Source organism: Akebia trifoliata, chromosome 13 (assembly GCF_017979445.1).
Source record: "Akebia trifoliata isolate Shusen 1 chromosome 13, ASM1797944v1, whole genome shotgun sequence".
In the NCBI taxonomy this organism is placed as follows: domain Eukaryota; kingdom Viridiplantae; phylum Streptophyta; class Magnoliopsida; order Ranunculales; family Lardizabalaceae; genus Akebia; species Akebia trifoliata.
Genome location: NC_141387.1, coordinates 31174078 through 31196606, shown reverse-complemented (window position 1 = coordinate 31196606; position 22529 = coordinate 31174078).

The following is a 22529-nucleotide window of genomic DNA, read 5'->3' as shown; positions in this document are numbered from 1 at the left end:
AAGATCTGAAGGTAGGAGGGCTACATAGTCTGAGTCGCCCCCATTTTGAGCCACATTCATTGCAACAATATCAATAGGAGCATAGACTACGAACAAGCTTGTTGCATCGGTGCTACTCTTTTGCAATATCAACATACTTTTTTGCACTTCTTGATTCATTATCACATCAATATCTCTAACTGGCATATCATTAGCCATAACACTTGTAAGTCGTTCGCACTGTCGATCTAAGGTAGCAACCTATCGCTTTGCTCCAAATCCAAGGTCAAAGTTAACTAGTGTTCTATATATACTGTGAACTGCTTTGCCATCCACTTCTACATATTCGACCCATATGACCTTGGAGGAACCATTTGGCATTTCTTGGATTAAACAACTTGATGGCCTTCTTCGACATCTCCATATCAGGCTAGGACAAAATTGATCGAAGGAAACATCGACCACCATCTAAATCCCCTTGACATGTTGTTCACAATGCCTTACAAAGAAACTCTCTCAAGTTGGAACCAGAAGTGAAGGGACTTGAAATTTTGCTGTCATCACTTGAAGGGTTCCATTGTAGTTTTCTGCTACGCCTGGTGAGTCGTGATGCTTCGGATGTCGAGGTGGTAATGATGGTATCCTATTTTTTTTTAATGTAATGTGAAGCTTTTGAAATAAAAGGAAAATAGGTTTTTTTTTTACTTACCTGGCCTCAGGTGTATCTAATGCTTTGAAAACTTGAAGTTTTAATAAGTCCTAGATTTTTCATCATCGGTCAAAATAGTAATTTTTCTTTTTGAAATTTTATGAAATATCTTTATCAAATGAATACGATAAATTCAGAGTTTGTTACATCTTTGGTTATAACGGTCCTGGTGTTTTTTCAAAATACAGGGGATACAAACGCCAATTATCTTTTGATTTCTTTAGAGTCATCTCCAGTGCCTTGGTATTAGAAGACTATTATCGGTTTGGGTCCCGGTTTCTACATTTTTGTGTACCGACGTCCTTTTTGGGATTTTCATCGTGCCGGTGGTTTTGATCTTGCCATAGTCTAATTCTTTTACTCATAGCGTCCTTTTAGATTTTTACTATGCCCTTTCAGACTATGCTTGTATTTTTGGATTTTTACATTTCAATTCTACTCGGAGTCTTTGTGTCTTTGTGGCTTGGTGACTCAAGTTGAGCTGCGAGATCGGCGACTCTACTCTTGTAGTGGCACTCTTTCTTAAGTAATAGATCTGGATTCCCCTATCAAGTTTGCTGACGACTATTCGTGGTTCGATAACTCAAGTTGAGCCGTGAGATCGGCTACTCTACACTTCGAGTATTCTTTTTTTTTGAATATCCGACCTGGATTCCCCTCTCGAGTCTTCTAACGACTAATAAGACTTTGAGGTTCGGACCAAGTCGCAAGATCATTGGTGCTACCATTGTCATTATGTTGCCTTAGAACATTCCCTTATCAAAAATGACTTTTGGTGGGACGAAACATTAACTTGGACTAATGGTAGTGGAATGATACAAAAAGCTATGGTCTAAGTCTTAGTTTATCTAAAGTAGGCTAGACATGAGGTTCGTCTATTTTTATTTTGAAAAGGTGATCTATGTCTCATCCCAGCGTCTCTCGAACTTGTTTAGGCTGGAGATTTGGGTTGAGCTCAAATCAAATGTCTGAGTTTTTGATTTTTTGATTTTTTTTTGTATTTTTAGCCGTTCACAGTTTATCCTCATGCTGGCCAGGAGTAGTTGGATGCTTTTGATTTTTCTATTTCTCTCTGATTTTTTTTCACTTTTTTTTTATTTTTTTTTGTATCATTTTGTAGTTGTTGACTTGCCCCCAGTCTTAGGTTAAGAAATGAACGTGATGGCTCAAAAGGGTTGACTAGGGTATGATAATTAATTTGGGATAAAAAAGATGGCCTTTCGTCGTCTCAGGATCAATTTTTAGGCGTATTATTTTTTTGACAGTGTCAGCATTGATCGGTTACGGGAAGACTTGTTCGTCCATTTTTGTGAGGATCAAAGCTCCTCCCGTCATCACCTTTTGCACAATAAAGGGTCCTTCATAGTTCAGTCGAAACTTTTCCCTGGTGTCTTCTTGGATTAGTAGAATCTTCTTCAGTACAAGGTCTCCTAGTGAGAAATCTCTAAGCTTGACTTTTTTGTTGTAGGCTCGAGCTATTCGTCGTTGATAGATTTGCCCATGGCAGATAGCTGCGAATCGTTTCTCCTCAATCAGATTTAGTTGATCAAACTGAGCTTGGATCTATTCAGTTTCATCTAACTCCGCTTCTTTTAAGATCCGAAGGGATAGGATCTTAACCTCTACGTGTAAGACTGTTTCCATTTCGTAGATCAATGAATACGGAGTTGCTCCAATCGAAGTTTTGAACAAGGTTCGATAGGCGTGAAGTACAAAAGGCAGCATGTCATGCTAGTCTTTGTACGTAACCGCCATCTTCTCGATAATTTTCTTGATATTCTTGTTGGCTGCCTCGACTGCTCCATTCATCTTAGGTCTGTAGGGTACATAGTTGTGATGAGTGATCTGGAAGTCTTCGCACATCTTGACCATATCCTTATTCTTGAAGTTCTTGGCATTATCAGTCACTAGTCCGCTAGGAAGCCCATATCTGCAGATAATGTTATTTTTGACAAACTTCAAGGCATTGCTTTTGGTGACATTGGTATATAAAGCAGCTTCTACCCACTTAGTGAAGTAGTCGATGGCAAATAGGATGAAGCGATACCCGTTTGCAGCTTTTGGCGAGATCTGTCCGATGACATCCATTCCCTAAAGTGAAAAGGGCCAAGGGGTGGTCATGTTATGTAGTTTCAAAGGTGGAGCGTTGATCTTGTTGGCGTAAATCTAACATAGATGGCATTTGCGAACATGTTGATAGCAGTCACTCTCCATTGTTGACCAATAGTATCACATCCTCATGATCTTTTTGGCCAACATGTGACCATTCATGTGGGGCTCATAGACTCTCCCATGTACAGTCTCAATTAGTCGTTCCGCTTCTGTTTCTGCCACATATCGGAGCAAGACCTCGTGATGCGATTTCTTGTACAGAATGTTGTTGCTCAAGAAGAATTGCCCTGCCAATCTCTGAATGGTCTTGCGATCGTTCGATGTTGCATCTGATGGGAGGATTCGATATTCAAAATATGTTTTGATATCTGAGTACCATGGCATTTCTTCGGGTTCTTCTACTTTAACGGGTAAGCAATAGGCCGGCTCATCTTGAATTCCAATCTCAATTGGGTCGATGACTAAGTCTCCCGATATACTGATCATAGAAACAAGCGTAACTAGTGCATCTGCGAACTGATTCTTAGCTTTTGGCATGTATGTGAATGAAATCCTGTCAAAGAGTGAGCTTAATTCCTCTAGATACTTATGGTAAGGGACCAATCTCTGTTCTTGGGTCTTCTATTCTCCAGTCGTCTGGTAGATTACTAAGCTTGAATCTTCGGAAACATTGATTTCATCTACCTCGAGATCCAGTGCTGCTTTCAACCTTACTATGCATGCTTCGTATTCAGCTTCGTTGTTAGAACATTGGAATTTCAATCTGATGGCGATCGGTACATGGGACCCATCTGGCTTGATCAAAACTGCCCCTATTCCATTTCCTTTCTAATTAGCTACTCCATCGAAGTACATTTTCCAGCTTGGTTTGTCATCGTCGTCCTCAACTTCTGTGAATAGTATGGCTTCATCGGGGAAGTTTGTCTTTAATGGTTCGTAATCAGGCAGCGGGTGCTCAGCTAGGTGATCTGCAATGACTTGCCCTTTGATGGCTTTTTGAGTGACATAGGTGATGTCAAACTCAGATAATAATAATTACCATTTCGTTGTTCGACCTGTTAATGCTAGTTTCTAGAAAAGGTACTTCAGGGGGTCCATCCTAGCTATAAGCATGGTTGAGTAACTAAGCAAGTAGTGATGTAGTCGTTGAGATGCCCAGACTAGTGTGCAGCAGGCCTTCTCAAGCGTTGAATATTTTTCTTCGTACTCAGTAAATTTCTTGCTGAGATAGTAGATGGCCTGTTCCTTCCCTCCTGATTCATCATGTTGCCCTAGTACGCACCCCATTGGTGTCTCTTGTACTGAAATGTACATCAGCAGAGGTCGTCCTAGAGTAGGAGGGACTAGGACTGGTGGATTGAGTAGATATTGTTTGATTTTGTCGAATGCTTCCTGAAAATCTTTGTTCCACTTCTTTGGCATGTCTTTCCTCAGTAGCTTGACGACTGGCTCACAGATAGGTGTGAGCTGAGCAATGAAACGTCTAATGCACTGTATTCTCCCCAAGAATGCCCGAACATCTCTTTCTGAAACGAGTGCCTTCATCTCGAGGATATATTTGGTCTTTGTCGGATCTATCTCGATACTCTTTCTACTGACGATGAATCCCAGTAGCTTGCCCGATGTTGCCTCGAATACAAATTTTGCCGGATTGAGCCTTAAATTGTACTTTCTAAGCCTGTCGAACAACTTCTTTAGATTCACCAGATGATCTTCTTCAATGTCGAATTTAGCAATCATGTCATCTACATAGACCTCCATTTCTTTATGAGTCATATCATGAAATAATACGGTCATTGCCCGTTGGTAAGTCGCTCCTGCGTTCTTCAGCTCGAATGACATGACTTTATAGTGGAAAGTACCCCATGATGTGATAAATGTAGTATTTTCCTGGTCTTCTTCTACCATTTTTATCTGTCGTGCCCTGCTGTACTATCGACTAGAGTATCGATGTGCGAAAGTGAAAAATCATCCTTAAGACTGGCCTTGTTCAGGTCTTGATAGTCAACATACATGCGCACTTTTTCATCTTTCTTGGGTACTGGTACAACGTTAGCCAACCACTCAGGGTATGTAGAAACTGTAACAAATCCAGCTTCGAACTGTTTCATAACCTCGTCTTTGACCTTGAGGGTCCATTCTGGTTTCAATCTTCTCAGTTTCTACTTGATCGACTTGCTTCCCGAGTCAATTGGTAGCTTGTATACAACAAGATCTGTGTCTAACCCAGGCATATCCATGTATGACCATACGAAGACGTCTTGATACTCTTGTAAGAATTCGACCATTTTTTCTTTCTGCTGTGACGTTAGTAAGGCTCCAATCTTGACAATTCGCGGGTCCTCTTCGGTATCAAGATTAATTGAATCTGTATCTTTAATGTTTGGCTGAACAATTTTCTCTTGACATTCTACCAAGTCTTTGATTTCTTTGGGTGGGTATTCCATTTCGTCCTCAGATTCTTCTTTGATCCCCATGAGGTCGAAGTCGAGTTCAAGATCGAAATCATACTCGTCCCTTTCAAATTCTGTTTTATCTAGGTACTCATTTGACAGAAATAGATCCCTTGAAAACTCTTTTTTGGTTTTTGGAAAATATCTATTTTTTTTTGCAATTTTGAAAGCTTTTTTAATTTTTTTGATTTTTGAAATTTTTTTGATTTTTTTACTTTTTGAGAAATATTTGCTTTTTTGTTATTTTTTGGATACCTGAAGTAAGAAGAACAATCATGCAAATTCATTAGTAAAGATAGGGAGCCCTCAAAATAGTCTTTACCCGAGGACGAAGGCTCGTTATGATCCTCGGACAAATTAGATTCGACTAATGGCATTTTTTTTTTAGACCTCAATAGCCTCGAAGGTTAAAGGGAATTCCTCCCAATTGTCTAGAACTTCCCCTTCTCTGAGGGGGCGGATGAGATGAGAGAGTGATTTGTTAGGTGATTTGATCGATGGTTCGGAGATAACCATGATTTCCGATTGATCCTTGTTGTCAGGTTGGGGCATAGATCCTCCCAAACTTGGTGGGATGACGACGGATGCCCAGTCGATTCCAGTGGGAAAGGGTAATTCTTTCTCTTGGCTTGTGGTGATTTCCACCTTTGTGGATTCTAGAGTAGTCTCTGATAGACTTTCATTGGAATCCCCATTGAATAAAACATCAATACTTTCTACGAAGGATGGTTGGGACTCAACAACGGAGTCTTCATAAATGTGCAGAGATTTGAAATTTACCACTTTTGGTTTTTTTACCGATTTTGTTGGTAGCGGTTCTAATAAACTGTGGGGTCTATTTTGAGACTTTGGGAAGCTAACACTGATATGAGAAACTTTTCCCAGATTCCAGATATTTGGTTCACAATTTTGTTTTCTGACTAATCGGAGTTCTCTTTTCTTGTCGTTCATTTCTGCTATGTCCTTTTTCGTGGGCCTAAACCCTAGACCGAAATAAGGGTTATGTTTCTCTGCTTCAACCGGTGTAGCTTTCCCTTTCCTTTTGGGTCCCAACCCTTGTTTGGGTTGGTAACCTACTTTCTTCAAAACCCGATCGATCATCAGATTCACCCTTGATAGTTCCGCTTTCAACTTCTCTTTCCCCTTCTCAACATGATTGACAGCAGCAAATTGATAGGAGTGGTACATCGCCTTATCCTTTGTCATCTCAATGTCGATGAATTGCACATCCAGAGTTCTCCCAGCCAGAATGAGATTTTCTACCAGCACAGATATCATCTTTTACCCTATGATAAATTTGACTCTCTGGTGTAGGAACGAAGGTACAGCCCCTGCTATATGGATCTACGGCCTGCCCAGTAGTAAATTGAATGTCATCGGTATTTCCATGATCTCAAACGTTACTTCGAACGTATATGAGCCTATTGTGATTGGTAAGTCCACCTCTCCCAAATGATCTCTTCTTGAACTGTCGAAGCCTCGGACAACCTTGTTGTTGGGCTTGACATGTAACCAATCTGCGTTAAGTTTTTGGAAGGCTTCAAGATGACATACATTGAGAGCTGAACCATTATCGATTAACACCCTAGCCACCATCATGCCCTTACACATGACCATGATGTTTAAAGGTTCCACGTGACCCCGTCCTTTTGGTACAAATTTATTTTCAGTGAATATGATGGGGTTAGGAGCCATTATTTGGCCAACCGTTTGCTCTAATTGTGTTGGTGAGGTAGTTGCAAGTACATGTGATTTCCCTAGAACTTTCAGTAATGCCTCTTGGTGTTCCTCTGATTTTTGCATCAGGCCCAGAATACTGATTTGAGCTGGCTGTTTGTTTAGCTAGTCCACTATATTATGCTCACTCTTGCGAACGAGCTTAGTGAAGTCTGCCGCCTCCTTGTCTGTCACTTTTGCCTTTTTTTTCTGTCTTGTCCTCTTTGTACAACTTACCCTTTCCTTTTGCCTTATTTTTCTCTTCATCTGTCACCTCTTTTGCGATCTCTTCCTTGATACTTACCCCATTTTCTGGCAACTTTTGGCATCTCCCTGCCCTTGTCATATGACTGATATCAACTACCATTACCTTTTTCATATTTTCAACCCCTGCGGTTGTGGTAATGGTTGTCTCGTAACTCCAGGGAACTGCCTGGATAGAGTTTTAGGGGAATGGTTTAGGTGAACAAATGGTCATGGGAGATGGTTCGGATTTTACATTGAGAATGAGGGGTGGTGGTGATGATTTGGATGAAATGGTAGCATGAGGAGTTGATGGAGTGTATGGGATGATGAGCGGTGGACGTGAAGATGCAATGTATGGAATATGAAGAGGGGGTCAGGTTGATCCTTGAGCATTTGGCAGTGTGTTGGGGATAACAAGAGGAGGTCGGGTCGAGTTTTGATGGTTTGGTGATCCGTAAGGTATAACTAAAGGTGGTCGGGTAGTAGCATTTTGATGAGTAGGATGGATAGTGAGGTCGGCCAATCTGATAGTCACTTGTGGATTTTGAGATCAATTTGTTGTGTAGTGGTTGACTGTGCTAATCGTGGACGCCTTTAATTCCAGAGTTAAATAGACCCTGATTTTGGACCTATCAAAGTAGACGGCTTGAAATCGAGTTCCCCGTGAATGACGTTTACCCCGTGCCCACTTCCCCCTCTATTGTGAGTAGGTAGGGGGTTTTGGTTGATGTTCTGTTGTTGGGGATTGGCCGGCCCATCCAATATGAGTACCCTTTCGTTTATCAAATTTTGCACCTAGTGCTTGAGTTGCCAACATTGATCTGTAGAGTGCCCTGGAGCACCCATGTAAAATTCACAAAATAAGCTTGGATTGTATCCTGGTCCCTTTTCGACTTCTGGGTTTGGTGGTCGTTTCGTGAGGTACTCTCCTCTGAGCAAGATCAGGAGTAATTCTGATAGCGCCATTGGCAACCGAATAAATACTCCATTAACTCTATTAGGCTTCGCTTGCTGACCTTGCCCATACTGTAGTGTCACTAGTGGAGGATTTGCCCTAAATTGGTTCTGAGGTACAGGATTCCAGACTGGCGGAGGTGCCGGAGCCCAAGAAGTTGACGGAGCTTGTGGTTTCGGTGCTGGTGTTGGAATGAAGAGGGGTCGGTTTGATTGTATATTGTTGACTTGCGTCTCTTATCTCTTTTTCACTATCGGTACTGGTTTTCTCTGAGAGGGGATCCCTACTATTACCCATAAGCTTGTAAAATCGAATATCAGACCAGTTCGGATCCCATCCTCGACCCGATCTGCTACTTGTACCAGATTTGAGAACGTGCATATAGTGTGCCCTACCAAGTGAGTATACAAGGCGTGTCCTAGTGTCGAGATAAACGTGGTGTTCATCTCTTGTTCGGTCATTGCGGGCCTTACTTGTGAGGCAGACTCTCGCCACCTCTGTGCATACTCTTTCACCGTTTCTCTCTGTTTTCTCGTCATCTTCGCCATATCATTCCGATCTAGGCCAACATCCGTATTGAATCGGTAATTGTGCCAGAACATTTCTGCCAGGTCTTGCCAACTCTTAATGAGAGTGTGGTCCAACCCGGAGAACCATTTAAGTGCCGGCCCTGTTAAGCTTCTCTGGAACAACTGCACCAATATCCTGTCATCCTCGCCGTACTGGCACATGGATCCACAGGATAACTTTAGATGCGACAGACGAACTTTAGATGAGACAGAGGACACCCTACTCCGTTATACTTTTCGAACTCCGGACACTTGAACTTGGTCGATAATTGAGCATTGGGGTAGAAACAGAGGTCCTTGAACCGAGGTCCACTCATCATGTTGAGGCCCTTCATTCTTCTCATCTCTTCCTGCAGAGACTCGATTTGCTGAACCAACTTTTTCGTCTGTTACACTCTTGGCCTCTGTGGCCCTGTGCTCACATTCGTCATCAGGAATGACCAAAGGGGGTGGTCGATTCTGTGGAATATAAAGCGGGGCCCCCTGGTATTCAGGCACTATAGGAGGCATTGTGGTCTGTGGTCCCTGTGGAGGTTGCTTGGGTAAATCCTGATTCGACCTGGATGCGTACTGCTGTATCGTTTGGAATTGTAGGATGCTGGTGTTGGCTAACACGGTACTTATTATCTTTTCTTGCCTTTCGATTATTTTCAATAGTGCTGCTATTTGTGGATCGATACTTGACGTTTCGGTTATTGGGGGTTGTGTTAATTCAGAAGAACTCATGGTGACTGTAGATGATCTCAGAAAATATGGAGGTTACCTCTAGCTGCTTGTATTTCTTTCGCTTGGCCACCTGTGGGTACAGAAGACCGAGCGTTACTATCTTGTTTACAAAAAAAGATGCATGATGTTTTTATTAGATTGGGTAAAGTTGTTTATTATGAGTTTTAACGAAAAAGTAATTTCTCGGCGCGGAGTCGACATCAATACGGAGTTGACGAATTGCATTTAAAAAGAATTACATCAGCACGGAGTTGGCATCGATGCGGAGTCGTTAAAATGTTTTGAAAAAGTAGTTTCATCAGCATAGAGCTGGCATCGACACGGAGTCGGTGAAATATTTTGAAAAATGGAATTTCATCAGCAAGGAGCTGGTATCGACACGGGGTCGGAAAAATATTTTTTTGAAAAAAAGAATTATCTCAACACGGAGCTGGCACCGACACGGAGTCGGCATCAACATGGAGTTGGCATCAGCACGGAGCTGGCATTGACATGGAGTCGGGAAAACATTTTGAAAAAGTAATTTCATCAGCACGGAGCTGGCATCGACACGGTGTCGATAAAATATTTTGGAAAAGTAGTTTCATCAGCACGGAGCTGGCATTGATCCGGAGTCGAAAAAATATTTTGAAAACGAAATTATCTCAGCACGGAGCTGGCATCGACACAGAGTCGGCATCAACACGGAGTTGGCATCAGCACGAAGCTGGCATCGACACTGAGTCGGGAAAGTATTTTGAAAAAATAATTTCATCAGCACGGAGTTGGCATCGACACGGAGTCGGAAAAACATTTTGAAAAAGTAATTTCATCAGCACGGAGCTAGTATCGACACGGAGTCGGAAAAACATTTTTAGAAAGTAATTATCTCAGCACGGAGCTGGCATCGACATGGAGTCGGGAAAGCATTTTGTAAAAGTAATTTCATCAACACGGAGTCGGCATCAACACGGAGTTGGCATCAGCACAGAGCTGGCATCGACACGGAGTTGGCATCAGCATAGAGCTGGCATCGACACGGAGTAGGAAAAATATTTTGAAAAAAGTAATTTCACTAGCACGGAGCTGGCATCGACACAGAGTCGGGAAAATATTCTTTAAAAAAGTAATTTCTGAGATAAATCAAGTTGGAATAACCCATGTTTTTGGTAGCCTCCAATTTAGTTCTCTAAAATCACCGTCGGTCAGGCAGATCTCCAAGGAAGAGGCGGCGCACAATTGCACTCTTAAATCACCTTATTCTCTGAATAGACATAGTCTATCCCCTTCGTATCAATAGGGTAAGATCTTTCTAGGCACCGACTTTGATCAAGGACTGCAATTGGTGCTTTTTGAAATCTTTTATTTTTTTTGTTTTTATTTTTTTTTTGAAAAAGTTGAATGCATTTTAGTCGATTGATCGATTGTTATTTTTGTTAGATCATGAACTTGATTCGAAATTGGATATGGATCCGGCTTGTAGTGGATCTGGGTCTTAGACCTAGTCGAAATGGCCCTAGGTTGTGGTTCCGGTTAAAACGAACCTGGGTCTTAGATCCAATTGTAATGGATCTGGGTGGTAGGCCCAATTGTAATGGATCTGGGTCGTGGACTTAGTTGAAATGGATCTGGGTTGTGGTCCTAGTTGGAGCGGATCTGTGTCGTGGACCCGAATCGAAGTGGATCTGGGTCGTGGACCCTTTTGAAAATAGATATGGATCTGGGTCGTGGACCTAGTTGACATGGATATGGATCTAGGTCGTGGGCCCAATTGTAGTGGATATGGATCTGGGTCGTGGACCCAGTTGAAATGGATTTGGACCTGGGTTGTGAACCTGGTTGAAATATATCTGGGTCATGGATCCAGTTAGAAATGGATCTGGGTCGTAAACCCAGTCAAAAATGGATCTGGGTTGTGGACCCAGTTTGCACGAATCTGGGTCATGGACCCAGTTGACACGTATCTGGGTCGTGGACCCATTTTTGATGTTTGACGATGGGCAGTAATGGGTTTGATTGTAGGCGAGATTGATAGTGTACCACGTAAGGCGGGGTCAACTTTGATCGATAGAATGCATGCGAGTTTTGTTTTGATCAAACAAATAAGGGCGACACGGAGTAGGCCCTAAGTTAATTAAAAAATAATTCATTTAAGCATTTTCAAGTCTTAAAAATTAAAATAAAAATAAATTTGAGAATAAAAGTTGTCAAGACTGATGTCGGAAATAGAATGAGCAAAATTTTTTTTTTTAATTCGTATTTCAAACATGGATGGGCATAAAAGACGCCGAACCGTACTTGAAATACGGACCAGTACGAATTTTTGGCTAAATTTTTTTTATTTTTTATTTTTAAGTTTGTTAGTCCAAAATGAGGCACATTGCCTCTGGTTTTTGCTTTGGGCAAAAAAAAAGTTACATTTTTTCATTTTTTTCATTTTTTTTGTATTTTTTGATGATATGCATAATAAAAAAAAACTGGTTTTTCCCTTCTTACCAAGGGAATAAGTAACGATAATACATACCCCTAAGCCTATACAACTTACCATTGTGGCTTACAACTTGGGCTTTGAGGTCCGATAGCAACTAAATAAATACAACTTAGCTTTGGGGGTCGATATGAACTTGATAACATGTGTCCTAACTCATCTAATCGGGCACATGCATGTGGCTAGTGGGTGGTTTCACGGCTACCCGATCTTCAAACCTCGATGCATACCGAAGTACACACGTCGTTGGTTGGTGATCGGATTTGATGTGTTCATCCCCGACACTTGAAATAACGATCTCAAGCCGTAGAACTACTAAGCATTGAGGCTAAATATATTAAGGGTGGGGTGGCTTGTGAAATGAGGCTATGCTCGCAAGTGCACGTGCAATTTTTCATTTCTTTTCATCGACCCCCTTACAAGTGTGTAGCAAAGCAAAATAAAATAAATATTACATGTCATTGCTTGTATATAAATAAATAAAAAAAAGAACATAAACAACAAATACAAACTATGTTAGTAAACCAAATAAAAGTAATTTTTTTTTTGTTTCTTTGGAAGTGACCGAGTCAGCACGAGGGTAGAACCTTGGTCCCCAGTGGAGTCGCCAGCTGTACATACGTGGATTTCGTCATTACGACGACCACATCTACTATGATTTGGAGTCGCCACCATTAATGTTGTAAGTGGGTATGAATGGTCACCCGATGTACATTTTCCAAAAAATGACATTTTTAGTATTTTAGTGACTCACAATGGATAGGGATTGATCAAACCGAGAGATTTGGGTAAGCGGCTTGGTTGAAGAAAAGGCAAGGTGTTAGGCACCATTTTCTTCTCGCCAAGTGAAGATAACCTCAAAGAACTTGGTCATTTTGTTTTAAAATAAATAAAAAATAATGTGCCACGTGGGTGCATTTGTTCCCTAGATAGGGGTTTTCTTTCGGCTTGATCATAGGGTCATCTCATTGATGGAGATGATCCTTAATAGATCTAAGCTTTGAGGTCCATTCATCTTAAGTCCACTTGAACAAAGTGAAGAGGAGAGGGGATAGTAGAAGAGGGAGGAGGAGAGGATATAGAAGAGAGGGGGAGTTATTTTTGTTACACCCACCTTGTATCTTCAATCTTCTTTTCTTCTTCTTCCTTGAGTTTTCTTGAGTCCTTAGTGATTTAAGAAAATATAATTCTTGTATGACTGAAGGAGTAGAGAAGATATGATGAGAGAGTGAGTATAGTATGTGATTTTTTTTGTGTGAGACTTGGAGAGGATTAGTAAGAGAGAATTGGTAAGATTTTTCTTAATAAGAGTGGGTAATAGTGGTCAACCATTTTTGGAAAGAGGAGGGGCGTATTTATAGATGTTTGGGGGGTGCTTAGGGGTATAATGGGGTGAAATATTAGGAGAATGGATAATGACATTCTTTTTAAAGATGGGGGGGTATGAAATTTAGAGTGGGATTGAGGGTAATTTTGTAATGAGTGAAAATGGGTGAGGTTTTGATCCAAATGGTTTGGATCTAACCCAAATCATTTGGGTGGAGTGTTTGGTGAGGTAAGATGATGAATGTTTAAGAGGGTGGTTGGTTGATTGAGTGGTGTTTAGTTTAAGAGAATGGAGGATGTAAGAGGGTGGTTGGGAGGGTGAGAGGGATGGTGACATGTGGCAAGATGTGTGGAGGTTAGGGGTTTAGATTTAATTGATGGGAAAGATTGGGTGTTTGATTTGAGAGGATGGGTGTAGGTTTAAGTTGTAGAGATGGATTTATAGGAAATGATGATGATAGATTAGGGGGAGGTATGATGATGGGAGGTGTGGGTTGATGTGTTTGATTTGAGAGAATAGGGGTTAGGGAATTATGATGGTAGGTTAGGGGAGGGTGTGGGTTGATGTGATTTTTTAGAGAAAAGGTGATGTGGGTAGTTAATGTTTTAGAGAAAGGAGATGGGGTGGGTGGTTTGATGAGGGAGGTGAGAGGGAGTGATGACATGTGTCATCTTTTGATGATAAAGGAGTGATTGGTTGATGTGGGTTGTGATTAGTGGGTTAGGGTTATGGGTTGGATATGAATTAGATATGGGTTTGGGCTTAGGGGCATTGGGCTTAAGTTTTGGGAAAGGTTAGGGGTTTTATGAATTGGTTTGGGGTTATTTTGGATTGGGTTTTTTAGGGTGGGTAGGTCGTAGGATTTAGGTGATATGAGATTAATTTTAGGTTAGGGGGTAAGGTGGGAATTGGTTTTTGGAGAATTGTGGGTTCATTGGCCATAGGTAGGCTTAGATTTTTTCGGATTTGGAGATGGAGCGGTAGAGGGTATAAGAGGTGGTAGGCGTCCCAAGTCTCGTTTTTTAATTTTATTTATTTTTTGAGATTTTTGAAATCATTGGTTTGATCGAGATGCCACGTGCTGTCAAATCGAACTTTTTAGGCCCATGGGAGAATTTATCGAGCATTCGGGTATTTTCGATTTTGGGAATGGCGCGGCAAATATTGGGAAAGCGTAGGGTAGGCCGAGTCCTTTTGGTGGGCCTCCTAGACCATTAAGAGGTCTTAGGGGCATCGGTTCGATCAAAATGTCACTTTTTAGTGATTCGGGCCTTTGAGGTCCGTTGGCGAATCCTATTGAAAAATCAGTATTTTTGGGCCCTTTCGAGTGTGGGCCCGTTTAAATTGGGGTGTCTACAACTCCGATGTGGATTTCTTTTCCCAATCACTGTTTGTTCTATTATGAGGAACGAAACTTGAAGAATGTCTCTTCGTTGATTGGTGAGGTGTTGGTTATCGATCATGCTACAAGGAGAGGTAATTGACTAAATAGGGCGAAAGTGTGCATATTGCTAGATCTATTAAAAATCTATCTAAAAAAAATTGGGTTGCCTATGGAGTCTCAAGATATTGGCAACCTGTTACGTACGAGTCCATACTGCATTATTGTTATTGTTGCCTCAAGTTGGGCCATCTGGAGAAGAATAGTCGATTAAAAGATGATGGGAGGTAGTTGAATGTTGAGGGAGCACCAAAATTGATTCACAAGGAGAAACATTCGAAACTAATGGGAAAGGAAACAAATACTTCGACTTTCAAGGGAGTAAACACTAAACAATGGTTTACCAAACCATTGGTGATTAAGGATGGTTTAATACCCACTGATTTGATCAAGGAAACCACATGTTCAATTCAATACTCATTTTTAGATTCATAAAGTAGATGGGGATGTGTGATTTTGTATCCTAGGGCATTATCTCTATGGTTCTGTAGACACCCAATTTTTGCATATGCTTAACTCAACAATTTGTTTTTTTTTTTTTTTTGATAAATAACATTTCATTAATAACAACACTAGGCCAGTCGAGGTGACCAGCCTAGTAAAACCTTACAGATATGACGTTACTCACTAGAAATACATCGAATCCCATCCCAATTGAAGATAAAATCTTCAAAGAAGATCCTCCTAAACTCCTTATAGACCTTAGACCAACAAAAGATAAAACTCAAGATGGACATAATTGTTGCCGTACAATCTTCCTATTTTCCCTTAAAAATACACCTATTTCTCTCAATCCACACTGTAGACACCTCATTTTTGCACTCGTCTGATTAATCAACTCGTCTACCCGATCGCAACGGTTCTCAATGATGGATGTTTATTCCAATGCTTTATTTTGTTATCAGATATGTTTCAGAAATCCGGATGAGGTATCTCGAACTGACAAAACTTTAAAAATCACGCTACGCTAGGAAAATACGACCCTATAAATATAGAAATCATCATCTTGCAGACCAAAAAGAAGCTTTACGATAAAAATCACTAAAAATGATCAAATTACCAAAATACCCCTAACATCAAAACAACCCTAGAGCCTACGTTACAATTAGGAAAACTCATTCAAACACATAAATAACAAATCGAAACCAAACAAATCATTTCGCCAATTTTCACAGAATTCAACAAAATTACGAAAATGCCCCTCATAAAGTTACGACTATTTCATACAAAAAAAATTCATAAATGACAAAAACCAATATTTTCATTGAATTCCTTATAAAAAACTGATTCTAAAACATCTTGGAACATTGAAAAACGACTTAAAACATAAAAAATCCTCTCCGAGGGCAAAACGGTAATTTCACAAATTTAAAAATTAAATTTTTTGAAATTAATAAATAAAACATTAAATAATGTAAAGTGAAACATTAATAAAATTAATTTAAAAATTTAAACTAAAAAATCGATTAATCAGGCTTTCAGGCAAAATTGTTGATGATTGCTAGGATATTTATTCAATGACCCTTCCATCTAGGCGCCCAAAGAATTAAAGTCAATCAAGTAAGACTAAAGTCAACCTTAAAGTCAATCAAGTAAGACTAAAGTCAAGATATTAAAAGCCAACTAAGAAAGACTAAAGTCAAAGTATTAAAGTCAATCTCATAAGACTAAAGTCAAAACCCTAAATTAAAACTCTAATCTAAACTAATCAAGTCAATCTCATAAGACTAAAGTCAAAACCCTAAATCAAAACCCTAATCTAAACTAATCAAGTCAATCTCATAAGACTAAAGTCAAAACCCTAAATTAAAATATTAAAGATTAAGTTAATCTCATAAGACCAAAGTCAAAATCCTAATTAAAACTCTAAAAGAAACCCTAACGCTTCTAAAAAAACTTTATAAATAGGAGCCTCCACACCCTATTTTCGTATCAAATCATAAATCTTAAGAGAAGTAGGTCAAAAAGCCTCCTTAACCTCCCATAAACCTTAAATTTGAAGCCCCAACTCCTAACCTAACACCCATACCTCAATTTTAGCTCAAAAAACACCTAGAAGCCCTTCAAAAACACCCAGAAACCCATAAACAAATCGAAAGAATTCAGATCTAAGAAAGAGATACCTCAACTTGGAGATCAGAAATCAGATCCGGAGACAGAATGAAGCGAGAAATACTGTACAAGAAGTTGTTCTATCAGATCTGAGGAAAAAAAATCATTGCGTTCGGAAAAGGTAAGTATTTTTATTTTTTTATTGATTAGGTCTTTTTAACAATGTAGTTTTATTTGAAAATTAGTAGAGACCGGCGTTTGCCGGGCGAGGTTGATGCCTAACACCTTCCAACTCCGTAACGTGATCCCCGGACTTAGTTTCTTATTTTTCGTAGATTAGTTTATTTTGCCTTTTAGAGTCAATGTTCGGTTCCTAGACCGTAATAAGTAGGTGGCGACTCCCAAATCTCAAAGGTCAAAAGCGGATCCGCATACCCCGCGGATCAAGGGCGCTTTCACACACCCCCAACAAATTGCGAATGGTGTAATGCTCCACAACAACCTCATTGCTCCACCGAACGAGAGACCAATTGACGACCAACACGTGAAGAGGTCCTTTCTTCAATTGACAACTTTGGGCTCACTTCTTTAATTTAACAATTTGTCACCCAGTTGTGGTGTATTCCTAATTATAAGCTCAAAGAATTCGAAAGTCGGATAGTACATTTCGCAAAATTTTCCGTTTCTAGTCTTTTCATCTCTTTCACTCGTTACGACTCAACATAGAAATTATGAATGTTTAAGATCGCTACACTTTGCACCTGATTTAACAAGTACCTACGCTTAGGTTCGTTACATATTTTAATAATCCAGAGACATCATGATGCTAAGAAAATATGTTCTCAAGATTTAGAAATAATCACATTAGGATTGATAGAAACCTACTCCAAAATTCATAAAATTTGTAAAAATTAATAAAACGACGAAAATGCCCCTCATGAATCTTGTACCTCTAAAAAGTCTCGAAAGTACCTTTAATGCCTTTAGAATACAATTTCGAGTCTAACGGAACCCAAATAAATGAAAACGAAGAAATTTATGAGAAATCACAAAATGACGTAAATCAATCAATCAAATTCAAAATTAAAATTAAATCAACTTCAAATTTAACCAACTAATCAAATTCAACTTCAAATTTAACCAACTAATCAAATTCAAAATTAAAATTCAATTTACTAATCAAATTAAAATTAAAATTTAATCAATAAATCAAATTCAAAATTAAAATTCAACCGACCAATCAAACAAAAATTAAAATTTACTTAACAAATCAAATTTAAAATTAAAATTCAATCAACCAATTAAAATCAAATTAAAATTAAATCGACCAATTGTCAATATTAAAATTTAATCGATGGAGGACTACCGAATTGCGAAAAATGTGGGATCATTACTCGCGTGGTTCTATAAGAAACATGTAAAACAAAAAAAAAAACATGAAAACAAATATAACAAGAAAATTTTTTAAATTAAAAAAAAAAAGTCCACATAAAAAAATATTTTTAAATAAGAAAAAGAAAAATGTCAATAAAAAAAAACCGTGAAAAAGTAAAAAAAAAATAAAAACGTTGAAAAAAAATTTAGAAATCAATTTTTTTATTTATTAAAAAGACTCATCTCCTTCTCTCCAGAGGCTCTTCTACAATCACACACACACACACACACACACACACACACACACACACCGTCATACACACACACACACACACATACACACACACACAGTCACACACACACACACATACGCATACTCTCTTTCTCTCTCTCTCTTCCTCTCCTCTATAATTTCTCTTCCTTTACATTTTTCTTTCGTGTTCCTTCAAAGAAAAAAAGAATAACAAAAATAATAGTAATATAGAAAGAGAAGAAGAAGAAGATATGGAAGAAGAAGTTTCAAGGACTCGCAACCTTCATACTTTCCCATCACACCTCTCGCAATTACCTCGGATCGCATCTGAAGGAATCCTATACAATCATGTATTTTGATTTTAGAGGTAAGTCTTAACTTTTTATTTTTATTTTTATTTTTTGTACTTTTAATTCTTCTTCCCTTTCTTCCCTCTATGTTTTTCAAATTGATATTCTTTTTTATTTTTGATTTTATAATTATATTTTTATTATCAAAAAATTTTAAATCTAGAAATTCCATACGCGTTCACTTTTTTTTTTTCTTTTTCTAATTTGGTAAATTTACGTGATATTAAAAATTTCAATCTAGGAATTTCACACGTGTTCTTATTTTCAAATTTGAGAATTTTACCTGACATTAATTTTCACCAAACTTGTGATTTATACGTGTTTATATTTTTCAGATTTGAGAATTTACATGATATTGATATTCACCAAATTTGTAATTTACACGTATTCATAGTTTCTAGATTTGATATTTTTTTATATGATATAGATTTTCATCAATTTTGTGATTTATAAATATTCAAAGGTTTCAGATTTGATAATTTTTACGTGATATTGATTTTCATCAATTTTATAATTCATGATTATTCATAATTTTCAGATTTGATAATTTTTATATGATATTGATTTTTATCAATTTTATGATTTATGAATGCTTTTAATTTTCAAATTTGATATTTTTTTTATATGATATTGATTTTCATCAATTTTGTGATTTATGGATGTTCATAATTTTGAGATTTTGTAATTTTTTTATGATGTTGATTTTCATCAATTTTGTGATTTATGAATGTTCATAATTTTCAGATTTGATAATTTTTATGATATTGATTTTCATCAATTTTGTAATTTATGAATGTTAATAATTTTCAGATTTGATAATTTTTATGTGAGACTGATTTTCATTAGTTTTGTAATTTATATTCATAAACTTCTAATTTTGGAAAGTTTATATTTATAAATTTCTAATTCGGAAATTTCATATTTATAGCCTTCTAATTTGAAATTTTCACATTCATATTTTTCTAATTTGAAAGTTTATATTCGTACATTTCTAATTTGAAAATTTCCTATTTATAATTTCTAATTTTGAAAGCTCATATTCATAATTTTCTAACTCGAAAAATTCATATTCATAATTTCTTATTTTGGAAAGTTCATATTTATAATTTTCTAATTTGGAAATTTCATATTCATAATTTCCTAATTTGAAAGTTCATATTCATAAATTTCTAATTTGAAAATTTCTTATTCATAAATTTCTAATTTGAAATTTCATTCATAATTTCTAATTCAAGTATTTTGTCAAAACTAATATTTTTCAATTTGGAAGATTCATATAGAATTAGATTTTTATTGATTTGGTATTTTTGCTAATATTAATGATTTCAAATTTGGAAGGTATATTTATATAATCTTCACTTAGCAATTTTTTTGATACGGAGTGTTTACATATTGTAGACACCCAATTTTTCCATCCGCCTAATTAATCAACTCGTCAACCCGATCGCAACGGTTCCCAATGATGGATGTTTATTCCAATGCTTTATTTTGATACCAGCTGTGTTTCAGAAATCCGGATGAGGTATCTCGAACTGATAAAACCTTAGAAACCACACTACGCTAGAAAAATATGACCCCAGAAACATAGAAATCATCATTTTACTGACAAAAATAAGTTTTACGATAAAAATCACTAAAAAATGATCAAATTACCAAAATACCCCTAACATCAAAATATCCCTAGAGCCTACATTACGCATAGGAAAACTATTCAAACACACAAAATAACAAATGAAAACCAAATAAATCATTTAGTCAATTTTCACAGAATTTGATAAAATTACGAAAATGCCCCTCATAAAGTTCATGATCATTTCACACAAAAAACTTCATAAATGATACAAACCAATATTTCTATTGAATTCCTTACGAAAAATTGATTCTAAAACATCCTGGAACATAAAAAACTGACTTAAAACGCGAAAAATCCTCTCCGTGGGTAAAACGATAATTTCATAATTTTTATAATTAAAAATTTGAAAATTAATAAATAAAATATTAAATAATTAATGTGAAACATTAATGAAATTAATTTAAAATTTTGAACTAAAAAAATCGATCAATTAGACTCTCAGGCAAAATTGTTGAGGGTTCGCAAGATATTTTTTTAAAGACCCCTCCATTTGGGGGTCCAAAGAATTAAAGATATAATAGAGGGTGATTCTCCAAAAAATCAAAGTCAATCAAGCAAAACTAAATTCAAGGTATTAAAGTCAATCAAGTAAGACTAAATTCAAAATTAAAGTTAATTAAGTAAGACTAAAGTCAAAATCTTAAAGTCAATCAAGTAAGACTAAAGTCAAAGTATTAAAGTCAATCAAATAAGACCAAAAGTCAAAATCCTAATAGAATTCTAATTAAATAATAACTCTATTTAATAGAGTTCTTACTAAAATATAATTCTAGCTAAAACAATTTTAATTAAAATACAACTCTACCTAAAATAATTCTAACTAAATACAACTCTAACTAAAAGAATTATAATCAAACACTAATTCTATCTAAATCAACCCTTAAAAAAAATCTATAAATAGAGGTCCTCACACTCTATTTTCGTATCAAATAAAAAATCCTAAGAGAAGTAAGTCAAAAAGCTTTTTTAGCCTCCCATAAACCCTAATTTTGAAGCCCCAACTCCTTACCTAACACCCATACTTCGATTTTAGCTTGAACAACACCTAGAAGTCCTTCAAAAACACTCAGAAATCCATAAACAAATCTGAAGAATCCAAATCTAAGAAATAGATACCTTGCCTCGAAGCTCAGAGATCAAATCCAGAAATAAAACAAAGTGAGGAATACTACACGAGGAGATATTCTATCAGATCTGAGGGAACAAAATCGTTGCGTTCTGAAAATGTGAGTATTTTTTTTATTTATTATTATTTAGGTCTTGTAACAATGTAGCTTTATTTGGGAATTAGTAGAGACCGGCGTTTGCTGGGCGAGGTTGGTGCCTAACCCTTTCCAACCCCGTAACGTGATTCCCAAATTTGTATTTTTCTTTCGTAGATTAGTTTATTTGCCTTTTAGAGTCAAAATTTGGTTCCTAGACCGTAATAACTAGGTGGCGACTCCCAAACCTCAAGGGTCAAAAGCGGATTCGCGCACCCCGCGAATCGAGGGCGCTTTCAGTGGCGACTCCGCTGGGAATTTTTGAGGATCAGACTTGAAAAGCCTCAAGTATGGGACTATTGCCAGTAGGACCTAATTTTTTATTTTATTTTTAGTTATTTATTTTTTTATTTTGATTTTTAGCATTCTTTTGGCTCTATCGGTGATCATTGATTAGGATGTTGAATATTTTTGTTTGGCACATCTTTGTTTTGGTTCAATTTGGGGTCATTCAGAATGATCCTAAATAATGCAGGATATCAAAGGTTAATGACATAAGGAATGACCCATTTTTTTATTTAAATTATTTTTGGGTCTGTATTATCCTTTATTAGTATCTTTTGGTTCAATTTTGGATACTTCGTTTTGGCACTTTTTTTATGGTTCAATTAAGGGTCACCTTTTGATGATTCATAAATAATGAAAGATTCAAATTGACATAAATTGAGGATGGAATGATGGTGGTTGGGATGAGAGTTATGATATATATATATATATATTTAAAAGAAAAAAATTGGATGATTTTTTGACACGTTACTAGGCATAGGCAACGAGTTGTGAAAAAAAAATTATTTGTGAGTAATGCACTAAGAAACGAAAAAATTATTTTTTTTAATGTTGTTCGTGTTGAGGAGAGAATTCCAAGAAAAAAAAAACAGAAAAAAAATCGTAAAAAAAAAAAAATA